We start from the raw sequence: 15,955 nt of genomic DNA on the forward strand, positions 1-15,955 counted from the left end.
TTGGCTCTTGGTCTCTAATTTTGATTCTTTTCTGTAGCTCCATCTAATGTCGTTATCACCCTTCCCGATGACGGCGACGATGAGGAACCACTGAAGCAAAGGAGGAGCAGGAAAGCGTCTGCTGGCAAGGTGACTCAGGACGTGCCAGCACCCGAGACACGGGTCGCGGAGGAGGAGAACATCACTCGACCAACCGTATCTTTTGCGGTGCCGTTGGCGAGTGCTCACCCCGCGTCGTCAAGTGCTGCACAGCCTTCCCTTTTCTCAACCCACTACGTCCCGGAGGACCAAGCCAGCGCTGCGAAAGAGGCAATACGCCAGGCGGGAGTCATGATGGAGCAGGTGAAGTCCATCCGAGAAGCTAGCCAGGCAGCCTATGACGCCAGTTCTGCTCTTCAGAGTAACGTTCAGGTCAGTCGGTCACCGCCTGTTCTGTTAGGATATGATGTCTGAAGATTCTTCTTTCTGAAATTCCTAGTGATTGTCCTACACCCACTGGGTGTGTCGATTGAAATTCCGAGTTAGTGGGGGCACGCTGAGTGCACCCACTGGGTGTAGTCCTCAAGGCTATGGTGGACTGCTGGCAGTCGACCATAGTCTTTATATCTTAAATTTTTCCTTCATTCGATTGGTTCGAATGGATTTACTGACCGGTGGGGGCACGCTGAGTGCACCCACTGGGTGTAGTCCCCGAGACTGTGGTCGACTGCTGGCAGTTGACTACAGTCTGAAGAACACGTCCTTTTTTTCTTTTCTTTTTTTTTGTTGGTCGACTGGTCGACTCTATCTTGATAGAACTAGTGGGGGCACGCTGAGTGCACCCACTGGGTGTAGTCCCCGAGACTACGGTCGAATGTTTGTATTCGGCTGTAGTCTTAGAAACGTATGATTTTTCCTTAGTCACTCGAAAGTGAATTATCTTTGACATTTTGTCGATTGGTTCTTCGTAGAAATCCTGCGACCTTGCGGCTCGTTACACCGAGTTGGAGAACAAACATATCCAGCTCGAGCTTGATCTGAAGCTGGTCCAGGAGAATTTGGCGAAGGCGAAGGAGGAGACCAAAGGTATGTTTGGTGAGGCCTTCGATGACTGCTTTTGGTCCTCATTTGTTTCAGATTCTGACCTTGCTGTAACTTTGCAGGCAAAGTGAAGGATGCCCAGAAGAAGAAAGACCTTGAGTTGGCAAAAATGCAGAAAACAACTTTGGAGAAAACCAAGCTCGCAGACGAGAAGTTGGCTTCGGTCACCAGGCTTGAAGAAGAGAATACCAGTCTGAAAGCTGCTCTTGATGCTGCCAACAAAGAGGTCAGTCGACTGAAAAACGATAAGATTGCTCTGAATGACAAGGCCAGTGAGCTGGTGGGGAAGAAGAACGATCTGGAGGCTTATCTGGGCGGACTCGCCAAGAAGTTGTTCCTCATGCTCGAAGGTAATCTTTTGCACCAAACAAGTATTTTAACTGTGATCTTTCCTTTCGACCGTTGTTTTGACTCGGTAGTTGTGTTTTGCAGAATTTTGCCAAAATTTCGAAGAGGAGACTGGTCGACTGGAGCCCAACTTGGATCCCATCAACTCTCCAGTTAATGATGAAGTCGCCATGAACGTGCTCCGGCTTGAGTCTCGTGTTGCTGCCATCATTGACTATCTCGCAAGGCTGAAGGTCGCCACTTCCCGCATTGACGCTACGCTCTGGCCCAGGGAGACACTCCAGAATGACCTCGAGTCTCTGATGACTCGACTGAACACAGTCCCAAGTCGAGTGAAGGAGTGGAAGAAGTCTTCTGCCAGGTGCGGTGCAGATGTTGCTCTATCTCTGGCCCGAGTCCATTGCAAGGATGCACGAGAGGACAAGCTGGCGGCTCTTCGGGTGGCTAACACCAAGAAGCATGATTTCCGATCTTTCATGGAGACTTTCATTGCCGCTGCCACTCGGATCGCTGATGGAATCGACCTTGACGAGTTTGTTGCACCTTCCAGCCCTCCACAGGAGGGGTAAAAAACTTCTTGAGCTCGACACTTTAAATTTGCCTCGGTATGCCGAGTGATTTTGTAACCGATAAACCTTAACAGGCTTAGCGCCTGAGCACTTTCGGTTCCGTTAGGTGTTATCTGAATTTGGATTCGATGTTTTAAATATTCTTGCATTTGGTTTGAGGTATCTTTTGCAGGTTAAAGCGAGGTGCTTATTGCAATCGACTTGTACCCCAATTCACTTAGGCAGGCACTGGGCTGCAGCTAAGCCTCCGAGTGGGAGGTCTGCTCTCCACTCGGTAGGATTTTCAAAACTTAGGCGAGCACGGGGCTGCAGCTAAGCCTCCGAGTGGGAAGTCTGCTCTCCACTCGGTAGGATTTTCAAAACTTAGGCGAGCACGGGGCTGCAGCTAAGCCTCCGAGTGGGAGGTCTGCTCTCCACTCGGTAGGATTTTTAAAACTTAGGCGAGCACGGGGCTGCAGCTAAGCCTCCGAGTGGGAGGTCTGCTCTCCACTCGGTAGGATTTTTAGAACTTAGGCGAGCCCTGGGCTGCAGCTAAGCCCTCGAGTGGGAGGTCTGCTCTCCACTCGGTAGGATTTTTAAAACGTCCTTCTTATGGAAGGCACATTGTACTTGTGGCGTAGCTCGGAGGAGAGAGTAGCAGTTTACCTGCACCTCGTCCTCCGTGTGAGCGCACATTGTACTTGTGGCGTAGCTCGGAGGAGAGAAGGTAGCAGTCGACCTGCACCTCGTCCTCCTTGCGAGCGCACGTTGTACTTGTGGCGTAGCTCGAAGGAGAGGGTAGCAGTCGACCTGCACCTCGTCCTCCTTGCAAGCGCACGTTGTACTTGTGGCGCAGCTCGGAGGAGAGGGTAGCAGTCGACCTGCACCTCGTCCTCCTTGCGAATGCATGTTGTATTTGTCCTTAGGCGAGTACTTAGACTGCAGCTAAGCCCCCGAGTGGGAGACTGGCTCGCCACTCGGTAGGATTTTATTGAAACTTAGGCGAGTAGTTGGACTGCAGCTAAGCCCCCGAGTGGGAAACTGGTTCGCCACTCGGTAGGATTTTATTGAAACTTAGGCGAGTACTTGGACTGCAGCTAAGCCCCCGAGTGGGAGACTGGCTCGCCACTCGGTAGGATTTTATTGAAACTTAGGCGAAACAGATTCGCAGCTAAGCCCCCGAGTGGGAAACTGGTTCGCCACTCGGTAGGATTTTATTGAAACTTAGGCGAAACGGATTCACAGCTAAGCCCCCGAGTAGGAGGCTGGCTCGCCACTCGGTAAGGATTTTTTTTTACAAACTTAGGCGAAACGGATTCGCAGCTAAGCCACCCACTGGGGGAATTTTACTGAACAAATAAAAGTGACAAAAAATCATCGGGGAAATTACGACACAATTATCTTTCGGAATATGAACTACAGAAGTACTTTTATTACAACTCATCCGAGTGAATACTTAAGTGTAAAAGGGGCGGAGTAACTCCGCGTTCCAAGCTCGGGGCTCATCGATGTTGTGCTTGACATTGTAGAGACGGTACGCTCCGTTGTGGAGAACCTTGGTGACAATGAAGGGTCCTTCCCAAGAAGGAGCAAGCTTGTGTGGTTTCTGCTGATCCACTCGGAGAACCAAATCCCCTTCCTGGAAGGCTCGACTCTTCACGTTTCTAGCGTGGAAGCAACGCAACTCCTGTTGGTAGATGGTCGATCGGATCAGAGCCATCTCTCTTTCTTCCTCTAAAAGGTCGACTGCATCCTGCCGCGCTTGTTCCACTTCAGCTTCGTTGTAGAGCTCGACTCGAGGAGCATTGTGGAGCAGATCACTCGGCAAGACCGCTTCAGCTCCATAGACCAAGAAGAATGGAGTTCTTCCGGTCGACCGATTAGGCGTGGTCCGTAGACCCCAAAGCACTGAGGGAAGTTCGTCGACCCATGCTCCGGCCGCATGATTGAGGTCACGCATCAGTCGGGGTTTTAACCCCTTGAGGATCAAGCCATTGGCTCGCTCCGCTTGTCCATTCGACTGAGGATGGGCGACTAATGCGTAGTCGACTCGTGTGCCTTGAGATGTGCAGAATGCTCTGAATTCCTCCAAATCGAAGTTTGATCCATTGTCAGTGATGCTGCTGTGCGGGACTCCATATCTGAATATCAGTTCTCTGATGAAGCTGACAGCAATACCGACGTCAAGGTTCTTGATGGGTTTAGCCTCAATCCACTTGGTGAACTTGTCGACTGCCACTAGTACATGTGTGAAACCGCTTCGACCTGTCCTCAAGGGGCCCACCATATCCAACCCCCATACTGCGAAGGGCCAGACGAGTGGTATGGTCTTCAGAGCTGACGCAGGCTTGTGTGACATGTTGGAGTAAAACTGACATCCCTCGCACTTGTCCACTATCTCCTTTGCCATCTCATTCGCCCTTGGCCAGTAAAATCTGGCTCGGTATGCTTTGGCCACGATGGTCCGAGAGGACCCATGATGGCCACAGGTCCCCGAGTGGATATCATCAAGAATTATTCGACCTTCTTTTGGCGTTATGCACTTCTGACCAACTCCAGTCGCGCTCTCTCTGTATAGCTGCCCCTTGATCACAGTAAAGGCTTTGGATCGGCGGACGATCTGTCGAGCCTCTTCTTCGTCCTCTGGGAGCTCTTTTCTTAGGATATACGCGATATATGGAACTGTCCAATCAGAGTGATCACTAAAGCCTCCATGACCAAGTCGACCACTGCTGGAACTTCAACCTCAGTCGGATCTGTGGCACTCTTGGGCTGCGGAGCTTCTTCAGTAAAAGGATCTTCTTTGACTGATGGAGTATGGATATGCTCCAAGAACACACCACTGGGAATGGCTTCTCTCTTGGAACCTATCTTTGCCAAATCATCAGCCGCTTGATTTTTCAGTCGGGGTATATGATGGAGCTCTAACCCCTCAAACTTCTTTTCAAGCTTCCTCACTGCATTATAGTATCCAGTCATGGCTGGGCTTCTAACGTCCCAATCCTTCATCACTTGGTTGACCACCAAATCTGAGTCGCCATAAACCATAAGGCGACGGACGCCGAGCGAAATGGCCATGCGCAACCCATACAAAAGGGCCTCGTATTCTTCCTCATTGTTGGAGGAATGAAAGTGAATCTGGAGCACATATCTGAGCTTATCTCCTCTGGGGGAAACTAAGACTACCCCAGCACCGGAACCATTTAACATCTTAGAGCCATCAAAAAACATGGTCCAATGCTCCGAGTGAACTTGAGTCGGCTGCTGCTGTTCGATCCACTCGGCAAGGAAATCTGCTATTGCTTGGGACTTAATGGCTTTCTTTGCATCAAACTTGATATCAAGGGGAAGGAGTTCAATCGCCCATTTCGCCACTCGACCAGTTGCGTCTCTATTGTGCAGAATCTCTGAAAGTGGAGCGTCGCTGACGACTGTAATGGAATGATCAGAGAAATAATGAGCAACCTTCTTCGTGGTCATGTAGATCCCATACACAAGCTTCTGATAATGAGGATATCTTTGCTTGGATGGAGTCAAAACTTCAGAGAGATAATACACTGGGCGTTGAACTTTGAAGGCTTTCCCTTCTTCTTCCCGCTCGACCGTAAGTACTATACTGACGACTTGTCCTGTGGCTGCAATATAAAGCAACAGAGGCTCTTTGCTGATTGGAGCAGCAAGCACCGGCTGGGTGGAGAGCAGAGCTTTTAGCTCGGCAAACGCTGCATCAGCTTCTGGAGTCCACTCGAACTTGTCTGCCTTCTTCATCAGTCGGTAAAGAGGCAATGCCTTTTCACCGAGGCGAGAGATGAATCGACTTAACGCGGCCAAGCATCCAGTAAGTTTCTGGACGTCGTGCACTCGCACGGGGCGTTTCATTTGGAGTATAGTGCCGACTTTTTCTGGGTTAGCATCGATTCCTCGTTCGGAAATGAGAAAACCGAGTAACTTTCCACCTGGAACTCCAAATGTGCACTTTGACGGATTGAGCTTGATATCGTACCTCATGAGATTGGCAAATGTTTCAGCTAGGTCAGCCAATAGGTCGGAACCCTTGCGTGACTTGACCACAATATCATCCATGTACGCTGCAACGTTCTGACTGATTTGGGTGAGTAAACACTTCTGAATCATCCTCATGAACGTGGCTACGACATTCTTGAGGCCGAATGGCATGGTGATATAGCAGAAGCACCCGAATGGAGTGATGAAAGCTGTTTTTATCTCATCGGGTCCGTATAGACGGATCTGATGGTACCCGGAATAGGCGTCTAGAAAAGACAATCTCTCGCATCCCGCAGTCGAGTCAACGATTTGATAGATGCGAGGGAGAGGAAAATGATCTTTCGGGCAGGCCCGATTGATGTGTTTGAAATCAATGCACATACGGAGTGACTTGTCCTTCTTAGGAACCATGACGACATTGGCGAGCCACTCGGAGTGGTATATCTCTCGTATAAATCCTGCCGCCAATAGTCGAGCCACCTCCTCACCAATAGCTTTTCTCTTCTGGACGGCAGACTGCCGAAGATGTTCCTTGACTGGTTTTGCTGCTGAGTCGACTCTAAGGCGATGCTCAGCCAATCCCCTGGGAACACCCGGCATGTCAGCAGGCTTCCATGCAAAGATGTCCCAGTTCTCACGGAGGAACTGGATGAGCGCTTCTTCCTATTTAGGGTCGAGTGTTGTGGATATATGAGTCGGAGCTGCATTGGGGTCGGTCGGGTGAATGTGAACGGGCTTTGTCTCACCGGACGACTGAAATGCTGATTCTGTGGCGGGCTTCTTAGCACGCAACAAATCACTCGGATCTGCATTTTTCTTGTATCCCTCTAGCTCGACCATCGTCACCTGGGAATCGGCAATTTTTGAGCCCTTCTGGAAACACTCTTCTGCTTTTTTCCGATCACCAGTGATAGTGATCACACCTTTGGGGCCGGGCATCTTCAGTTTGAGGTACACGTAACATGGTCGAGCCATGAACCGTGCATAAGTTGGTCTACCCAAAATAGCGTGGTAAGCGCTCTGAAAATCCACGACTTCAAACGTTAGCTTTTCTTTGCGGAAATGCTTCGAGTCACCGAACACCACGTCCAGAGCTATTTGGCCGAGTGACTCGGCTTTCTTTCTTGGTATAACTCCATGAAAACTCATGTTACTGGTGCTCAGTCGGGACATCAGAATGCCCATTCCTTTCAGCGTGTCCGCATATAATAAGTTCAGTCCACTACCACCATCCATTAGCACCTTCGTCAGTCGAGTGCCTTCGACGACCGGGTCGACCACCAAAGCTTGCCTCCCAGGGGTGGCTATATGAGTCGGGTGATCGGACTGGTCGAATGTAATGGGAGTTTGGGACCACCTCAGATAACTAGGTGTCGCCGGGGCGACCATGTTCACCTCATGGTTAATAACCTTCAGTCGGCTCTTGCTTTCCACATCCGCAAAGATCATCAGAGTGGAGTTAACATGAGGATATCCTCCCTCACTGTCCTCCTTGTCTTCGGCTTTGTCCGACTCCTTTTCCTTGTCCTTGGGCTGTTTACCTTGGAACTGCTGGATCAGGAGTCGGCACTGGCGGGTGGTATGCTTCGGGTAGATGATATTACCCTCTTCATCTTTCTTCGTGTGGATGTGACACGACATATCCATCACGTCATTTCCTTCTTTATCCTTCACCTTCTTGGGGTTCCAGGATCCTTTGGGTTTTCCCTTGAACTTGCCCTGAGTCACGGCCAGAGCCTCCCCAGGAGCCGCTGGTCCGGCCTTCCGCTTCTGCTTCCGACTGGAGTTTCCTTTCTCCAACTGACTTGGCTTGTACTTGCCGCTTCGGAGTCGGTCCTCCTCTTCACCATTGGCATACTTGGTGGCAATTTCCATCATTCGACTCAAGGTCATATCTCCGGTCCGCCCAAACTTCAAACTTAACTCTCTGTTCTTAACACCATCCTTGAAAGCACAGACTGCCTGATGATCAGACAGGTTCTCCACAGTAAGATGCAAAGTAATCCATCTCTGAATGTACTCTCTCAAGGTTTCATTCGACTTCTGCACGCAGACTTGCAGCTCTGTCAACCCAGTTGGTCGCTTGCAGGTTCCTTCAAATGTCCTAACGAACACTCGGAAAAGATCTTCCCAAGTGTAAATGCTGCTTGGAGTTAACTGATTCAGCCACGCCCTGGCCGAACCTTCCAACATGAGTGGCAGATCCTTCATAGCCACCTCGTCATTACCGCCGCCGATCTGCACTGCCACTCGGTAGTCCTCAAGCCAGGTTTCAGGCTTAGACTCACCGGTGAACTTGCTTACTCCAGTCGCCAACCTGAAGTTGGGGGGAATCACCGCGGCTCTGATAGCCCTGCTGAAACATTCCGGACCTGAAACATGCACTCGGCTGCTAGTGGGCGCATCTCTGTCGTGGCCACCTCGATGAGCCCTGTTCCGATCGACCAAGCCTTGCACGATGATGGATCGCGCGTCAAAGCCTGGTTCCCGGGGGTCGATCGGAGCTCTTCGCCCCACACTGAGTTGACGCCTGTCATCTTGCTGCCGAGGAGCGTAAGACCCGCCTCTCGGAGGAGGAGTGGGCACTCGACGCCTATCATCACGATCATATCGATCACCATATTGGTCACGTCGATTCTCGCGTCCTTCACGCCGCGGAGGCGATCTAGGGCTATGAGCCGACTGAACTGTATTCGCAACGACGGATCGACTGTGAATCCTGTTGCGTGACTGTGACACGGCTGAATTCTGATCTCCTGCTGCCCGGAGCAAATCCCTAATCTGCATCAAGCCTCTGCCAGCCTCCGACTGAGAGGGCTGAATCGACTCTGCTATACGGGTTGCAGCTGCTAAATTCTGAACCGGGGTTCGATATACCTGAGTCGGCGGGAAGAGTTGACGTCGACTGGAGTCGGGTACTCGTTGCCGCGCGCGCTCGTCGAGTGCTCGCTGGAGATTCTCCAGACGAGCGCGTTCAGCCAAGTTGGCCAAATGCGCCTCTTCCAAAGCACGAGCTTTGGGGGTTTCTCCTACGATAGGAGTATGCAGGGCATCCATGTTCCTGCGGCGAAGTTCTTCCCTTTGCAGGGAATTAAGTGGCTCGGGTTGGTACTCCTCATGGATTTGAGCGGGGTCGCCTCCACCGTCTACCCCATCGCCGCGGGGGAAGCCGGGAGGGATACGAGGTCCGTTGACCATCAAGACCTCCGCCGCTGGATCACTGCTATATCACTCGGATGCAGTCTCTACGGAGCCAATCGACAGATCGAACAGGCCGTAGAGGGATTCGTCGGGCTCGATTGCCGCGACTTGGGTGGTCGCCGTCTGGCGAGCCACCGCGTGCCTCACCCACCGCTGAAGCCTCGACCGACCAGAGCGCTTGCGCTGGCGGGAGACAAGGAGGGTGGACGATAGGGGAGTCGACCGATATGGAGTCGACGGTTGCCGCAGCAGAAAGTCGCGAACACATGCGCGAAAATGCGTCGCACCGCGGACGGGGAGCGCGTCGATGTCGAGCGGAGCCTCCTGGAGCCAAGCGGAGTCGTCGGTGATGAAGGTGAGCGCGCCAAGACGGATCTCACGGCCCTCGACCAAAACTCCACCAGAAACCATGATGAAAACAATCGGAACAATTGCAACTTCTCCAAAAATCGCTAAGACACCTGCCCCACGGTGGGCGCCAACTGTCGTGGTTCTAAGTCTGACAGTAGAATGGGGGGTAGGTATGGAGAGGCAAGATCCTAGCTATGGAGCAGTTGTGAAGACAAGAGATGTACGAGTTCAGGCCCTTCTCGGAGGAAGTAACAGCCCTACGTCTCGGAGCCCGGAGGCGGTCGACTGGATTATGTGTGTATAGATTACAGGGGTGCGAACCCTTTACACTGAGGAGGGGGTGGCTTATATAGTGTCTGTCAGACCCCTCCAGCCCTCAGTTACACAGGGTTTAAAGTACATTAAGGCTAGGCGTTAGTGGTAACGCCTTGCATAAAGTGTCCTAAATGCCATAAAGACTACTTAATTACAGACCGTTTGGATGCAGAGTGACTCTTGATCTCCTGGTGGTCGAGTGAGTCTTCATGGTCGAGTCCTTCGAGTCCGTCGAGTGAAGTCTCTCTTGGTCGACTGAAAGGCAGTTTCTTCTGAGGGTGTCCTTGGGAAGGGTACTTAAGACAGGTCTGTGACCCTACCCTAGGTACATGACTTCATCACTAAAGTTTGCAAAATTGTTCAAGGGGATGATAACACACAATTCTTTCATATGATTGCGAATGGCAAGCATCAAAAGAAGAGAATCTTTCAGCTTGAGCAAGATGAGGGGACGATTTTAGGACAGGAGAACCTAAAAGTTTATATCACCAATTACTATAAGAAGCTGTCTGAGCCTCCTGAGGATAACTTCGTATCATTGGATGAGTCGAGGGTTGAGGATGTTCCTCAACTAGCAACGGATGAGAACAATATTTTGACGGCCCCATTTTCGGAGAAAGAGGTGTTTGAAGCAATTTCACAAATGAAGAATAATAAAGCTCCAGGACCGGATGGTTTTCCGGCAGAGTTTTCTAAAAAGTGCTGGCACATCATTAAGGGGGACTTGCTCCTGATGTTCCAGGATCTTTTCTCGGGACAGTTGCAGCAGTTTCACCTAAACTTCAGAACAATTACTTTGCTTCCTAAGAAAATATAGGCCATGAGGATTGAGCAATTTAGTCCGATCTGTCTTCTTAATGTCAGCTTTAAAATCTTCACCAAAATTGGGACTAATAGGCTTACGCAGATTGCGCATTCTGTGGTGCGGTCGTCTCAAACTACTTTCATGCCGGACAGAAACATCCTAGAAGGGGTTGTGGTCCTAATGAAATGATCCATGAAATCCACACAAAAAAACTAGATGGGGTGGTTTTCAAACTGGATTTTGAGAAAGCGTACGACAAGGTAAAATGGCCATTTCTTCAGCAGGCCCTGCGTATGAAAGAATTCAATCAGGCCTGGAGGGACCAAGTAGAATCTTTCACGCCAAAAGGGAGTGTTGGAATCAAGGTGAATGATGACATAGGTCATTACTTCCAGACACACAAGGGTTCGAGACAAGGAGATCCGATGTCACTGATTTTGTTCAACATAGTCGTTGACATATTGTCAATCCTAATAGGAAGGGCTAAGGATGATGGCCAAGTAGGTGGCCTCGTTCAACATTTAGTTAACAGAGGAGTGTCTATCCTACAGTACGCTAATGATACCACCATCTTCATGGAGCATGATTTGGCTAAAGCTAGAAACATGAAATTGGTGTTATGCTTGTTCGAACAATTATTGGGGTTAAAGATTAACTTCCATAAAAGTGGATTGTTCTGCTTTGGAAGAGCTAAAGAAGATCAAGAAGCTTACAAGGAATTGTTCGAGTGCGAATTCGGGTATTTACCCTTCACGTCTTTGGGTATACCAATCCACCATCGCAAGCTTTTCAACAAGGAGTGGAAGTGCATTGAAGATCGATTTGAAAAAAAACTGAGCTGCTGGAAGGGCAAGCTTATGTCATACGGAGGACGACTGATCCTGATAAATTCGGTTCTCACAAGTATGCCTATGTTTCTCTTGTCCTTTTCTGAAGTACCAGTTGGAGTATGAAAAAGGCTAGATTTCTATCGATCGCGCTTCTTCTGGCAGAGCCATGAATTAAAATGAAAATACAGACTCGCTAAGTGGGATATCATCTGTAGGCCGAAAGATCAAGGGGGTGTAGGCATTGAAAATTTAGAGGTGAAGAACAGATGTCTTCTCAGCAAGTGGTTGTATAATTTATTTGTAGAGACGGATGCCACTTGGACCCAGATTCTGCGTAATAAGTACCTTCAGTCCAAAACCTTGTCCCAGGTGACGGTACGACCAACTGATTCGCCTTTTTGGAAGGGACTGATGAGAGTGAAATCAGTCTTTTTTAATAAGACAAAATTTGTAGTTGGAAATGGTACTTCCATAAGATTCTGGGAGGACACATGGCTAGGGGAGACGCCCTTTGCACTCCAATGTCCTTCTCTTTATAATATTGTGCAGCGAAGAGACGCTTACGTTGCAACAGTATTACAGTCCAATCCTCTCAATATTCAATTCAGGAGGACGCTAGCGGGAAACCGTTGGGAAGCATGGCTCCATCTTCTGAGAAGATTGATGGATGTCCACCTTTCTCAAAGACCGATCAGTTGCGCTGGAAACTTGCTAAGAATGGTGAGTTCATGGTTAAATCCATGTATTTGGATATTATCAATACTAGCGCTATTCCTCATTCGAAACATGTTTGGAAAGTCAAAGTGCCTTTAAAAATCAAAGTGTTTATGTGGTTTGTCCACAAACAAGTCATTCTAACTAAGGACAATTTGGCAAAACGCAACTGGACTGGATCTAAAAGATATAGTTTCTGTGATAGTGATGAATCAATCAAACATCTCTTTCTTGATTGCCCCTTGGCAAAAATTTTGTGGAGGTCGGTCCACATAGCTTTTAATATTACTCTGAATTCTATCAACACGTTATTTGGGACGTGGTTAGATGGGATTGATGCAGAAACGGCGAGACATATCCGCGTAGGAGTATATGCTTTATTATGGGCAGTGTAGAACTGTAGAAACGACTTGACTCTTAACAGAACAACAAATATTCATTTATTGCAGGTTATTTTCCGGACCACTACACTCATCCGTATGTGGTCGCTACTCACTCCGACGGAGGCCAGGGAGCATTTGGTTACTGGATCTATCCGATGGTAGACGGTAGCTCGGGCTATGTTCAACCGGTTTAGATGGCGGTCATGTAATAGGATAGGTGTTTAGTTTCCTATCTTATGTTTTGCCTGCCGGTTGTGGCTATCCTGTCTTTGCTTTCTTGCTCTTTGTGAGCTTTTTCTCCTTTTGTTTGAGACCTCAAGAACTATGTTGGAGCTTTTGATTATTAATAATATGGCCGTATGCATCGTTCTGATGTAGAGGCCGGGGCAAACCCCCTTTTCAAAAAAAAAGAAAAAAATATCTTGGAGGCATCGCTTTGGAGCAAGTGCTGTTGGAGGCGATAAGAGGAGGAGCGGTGTTACATCTACCACAAGGCCGACGACATATCCCAGCGGCATGGCATTGCGGAGTTTCGACGCGTGTAGATGGATAAGTGCAGGATGATGGCGTTGTCTGACGCCATGGTGGCGTCGACGGCAGGACTCGCAAGGTCGGTGCGTCAGTACCCGCTCTGAAGATGGATCCGTGGAAGCCGGCGGTGGCGGCCTCTGAGAGTGCGCTGGACCGGTTTGTGACCTAATCCCAACCGGCACTGTGGCTTGGCTGGGGCATCCGGCTTTAGATGTTAAGCTTTGGTACGATGTTTGTTTGGTATTTAATCCGACCGGCATTGTGGCTTGGCTGGGGCATCCGGCTTTAGATGTTATGCTTTGGTGTGATGTCTGTTTGGTATTCGGCTCAGACATTCAGCACCCCTTCATCAAATGGATAGAAGTAGCAACAAGATGGTGGTTTTAGACTTATTGATGCATTACTTTGTAAGGTCTCTGTGAATAATTAATAAAGTAGCCGCATACATCATTCAGATGCAGAGGCCGGGGGTATATCCTCCTTTTCTAAAAAAAATATAAGGCTATGCCTAATGTTATTCTTGAAAGACTACTATGTTTCTTTTAAGCTTAGTTGCAAAAGAAAAGCAAAGGGGAATGCGGGTCCATTTTGTAACGCTTACGGTGATAAAGAAAAGTAACTCCCATCCGCGTGAGAGGAAATAGGGGCACAATCTTCTCACGGAGCTTGACATGTATGGAGAAAAGGAATACTTCCTCTGTTCATTTTTATAAGATCTTGAAGACATTTCAAACAATGTGCAAAACAACCTATTTTGAGTTGTCTGAAATGACTTAAGAACATAAACGGAGGCAGTAGCATGTTTGTGTTTTGATAATTTGAGAGCCACCTACTTACCAACCAATCATATATTTCGTGCAGTAACCACACTTTGTAATATAAAATAGTTATACACGCGGCTTTGGATTTTCTTTTTTTCACCATCTCTTGAGTTCAGGTAGCCGATGGATTCACCAAACCATTCTTATTAGACTTTTTGAAGACTTCAGTTGGTTGGGTTCTAGGAGATATTTTAGAAAAACGTTTAGTTATTTTTTTCTGTTGAAATATGTTTATCCTGTTCTTTGTATGGATTTAAAAAATCACTTCTAATTCACCACGATAATAAGATGATCTCTTAGCATGGTATCTCTAACCCATATTTAGGTATATTTAGTTATTAAAAATAATACTAACAGATAACTTATTCTACATGTATTTTTAGTGACATCTTTAAATTATGTGGCAAGGTTATGGTAAGGTTGTCTTATCGACCACCGTACAAGCCCATATCTTCTTAGAGAACCAAAGTTAGTTAGCAGTTGTGACTGCAATATTGTACTCCCTTCGTCCCAAATTACATGTCGCTCAAATGTATGTATTTAGCATTAAAAATAGTGTTAGATACTGTACATCTCTGGGCGGAGGGACTATCCACTTGTATAGATTAGAGTGGATCCGTTTAAACCAGCTATCTTATAACTCAAGTTTGTACCATGTTTTCATGAATATAGCATGAAGAGGTGTACCGGTAACATAGAAGAAGAGAAGATGCACACAAGAATGGTCCTGCCCTGTCCCTAGCACGAGAGAAGATCCACACATCTACGGAGAGTAGCCGTCGTCGACAGAGCCCAACGCTTCTACACGCCTCCGACGTGCTGAACACCGTCGTGCCGGCTTGCTACCCGCGCCTCCGCCACGCCCAGCTCACGCTTCGTCGACCATGACCTCCCATGCTCTCCCAACTCAGTGCCAATCCGGTTGGCTGCTCCCACGCCACCAGGTCACCACGCGCAACACTGTCGCGAGCGTGAGCCAAGCAGCGAGCACCCGCCGAATCCCACGACACTCGTACCGCACGACCTGAGCAAGACGAAGTGAACCGACCTCACCGCCGGCAGCGGCGGCGACGGGAGGTAGGCCGAAGAAGGGAGCACCACCCGATGGCTTGGGTTTGGCTCCCGGGCCACCGTGGGGGGCGACACGGGAGGGGAGGGGTGATTTTTTGTGGGCTCCCTTGTTCCCGCTGCCATCGGGATTTTCTATGGGTTTGACTCTTGGGCCACCGCCGAAGAAGTTTGTACTCTCTATAAAAATATATAAAAGTGTTTAGGTCGTTCCCGCAGACGTACCTCGGCCTCCCTCTCTCATGGGAGAAGCTGCGATTCGCGGATTTCCTTCCGCTGATTGCGAAGGTGGACAGATATCTCGCCGGCTGGGCGGCTCGCCTTCTCTCCCCCGCGGGGCGTCTGGTGCTCATTGACGCCGTCCTGGACGCGCTCCCTACATATGCAATGGCTGCGTTACTGCTGCCGCCTGCCGTGGTGCGTGCGTTGGACGGGCTGCGCCGCGCCTTCCTATGGAACGTCGCCGAACGAGCATCGGGCGCCCAATGCCTTGTTGCTTGGGAGCGCGTTTGCCGGGCGAAGAGCGAAGGCGGGCTGGAAAACCGCGACCTGGCAACTCAAAACTTGTGCCTGCTGCTCAAGATGCTGCATCGCCTTCACACGACCCCCGGCTCTCGGTGGGCAGCCTGGATTTGGGGCGGGGCTGGTGGACGCTCCCTCCTTGCTCGCGGCGAACTGGCCCTTGGTGAGCACCGGGCCGCGGTTGTGAAGTTGCTCCCTCTCTACCGCGCCATCTCCGTTGTCGACGTCGGGGACGGGAACACATGCTCCTTCTGGTGGGATCGTTGGCTGCCTTGCGGGGCTGTCGCGGTGGCGTACCCGGCCCTCTTCTCCCACGCTCTGGATGCGGAGGCGACGGTCAGGTAGGTGCGTGCACGCGGGCTCGCCCGCTGCCTGGTGCCTCGGCTGACAAGGGTGGGTGAGCGCGAGCTCGCGGTGGTTGCGGCGCTCCTGG

This window comes from Triticum aestivum, chromosome 2B (genome assembly GCF_018294505.1).
Source record: "Triticum aestivum cultivar Chinese Spring chromosome 2B, IWGSC CS RefSeq v2.1, whole genome shotgun sequence".
NCBI classification, from domain to species: domain Eukaryota; kingdom Viridiplantae; phylum Streptophyta; class Magnoliopsida; order Poales; family Poaceae; genus Triticum; species Triticum aestivum.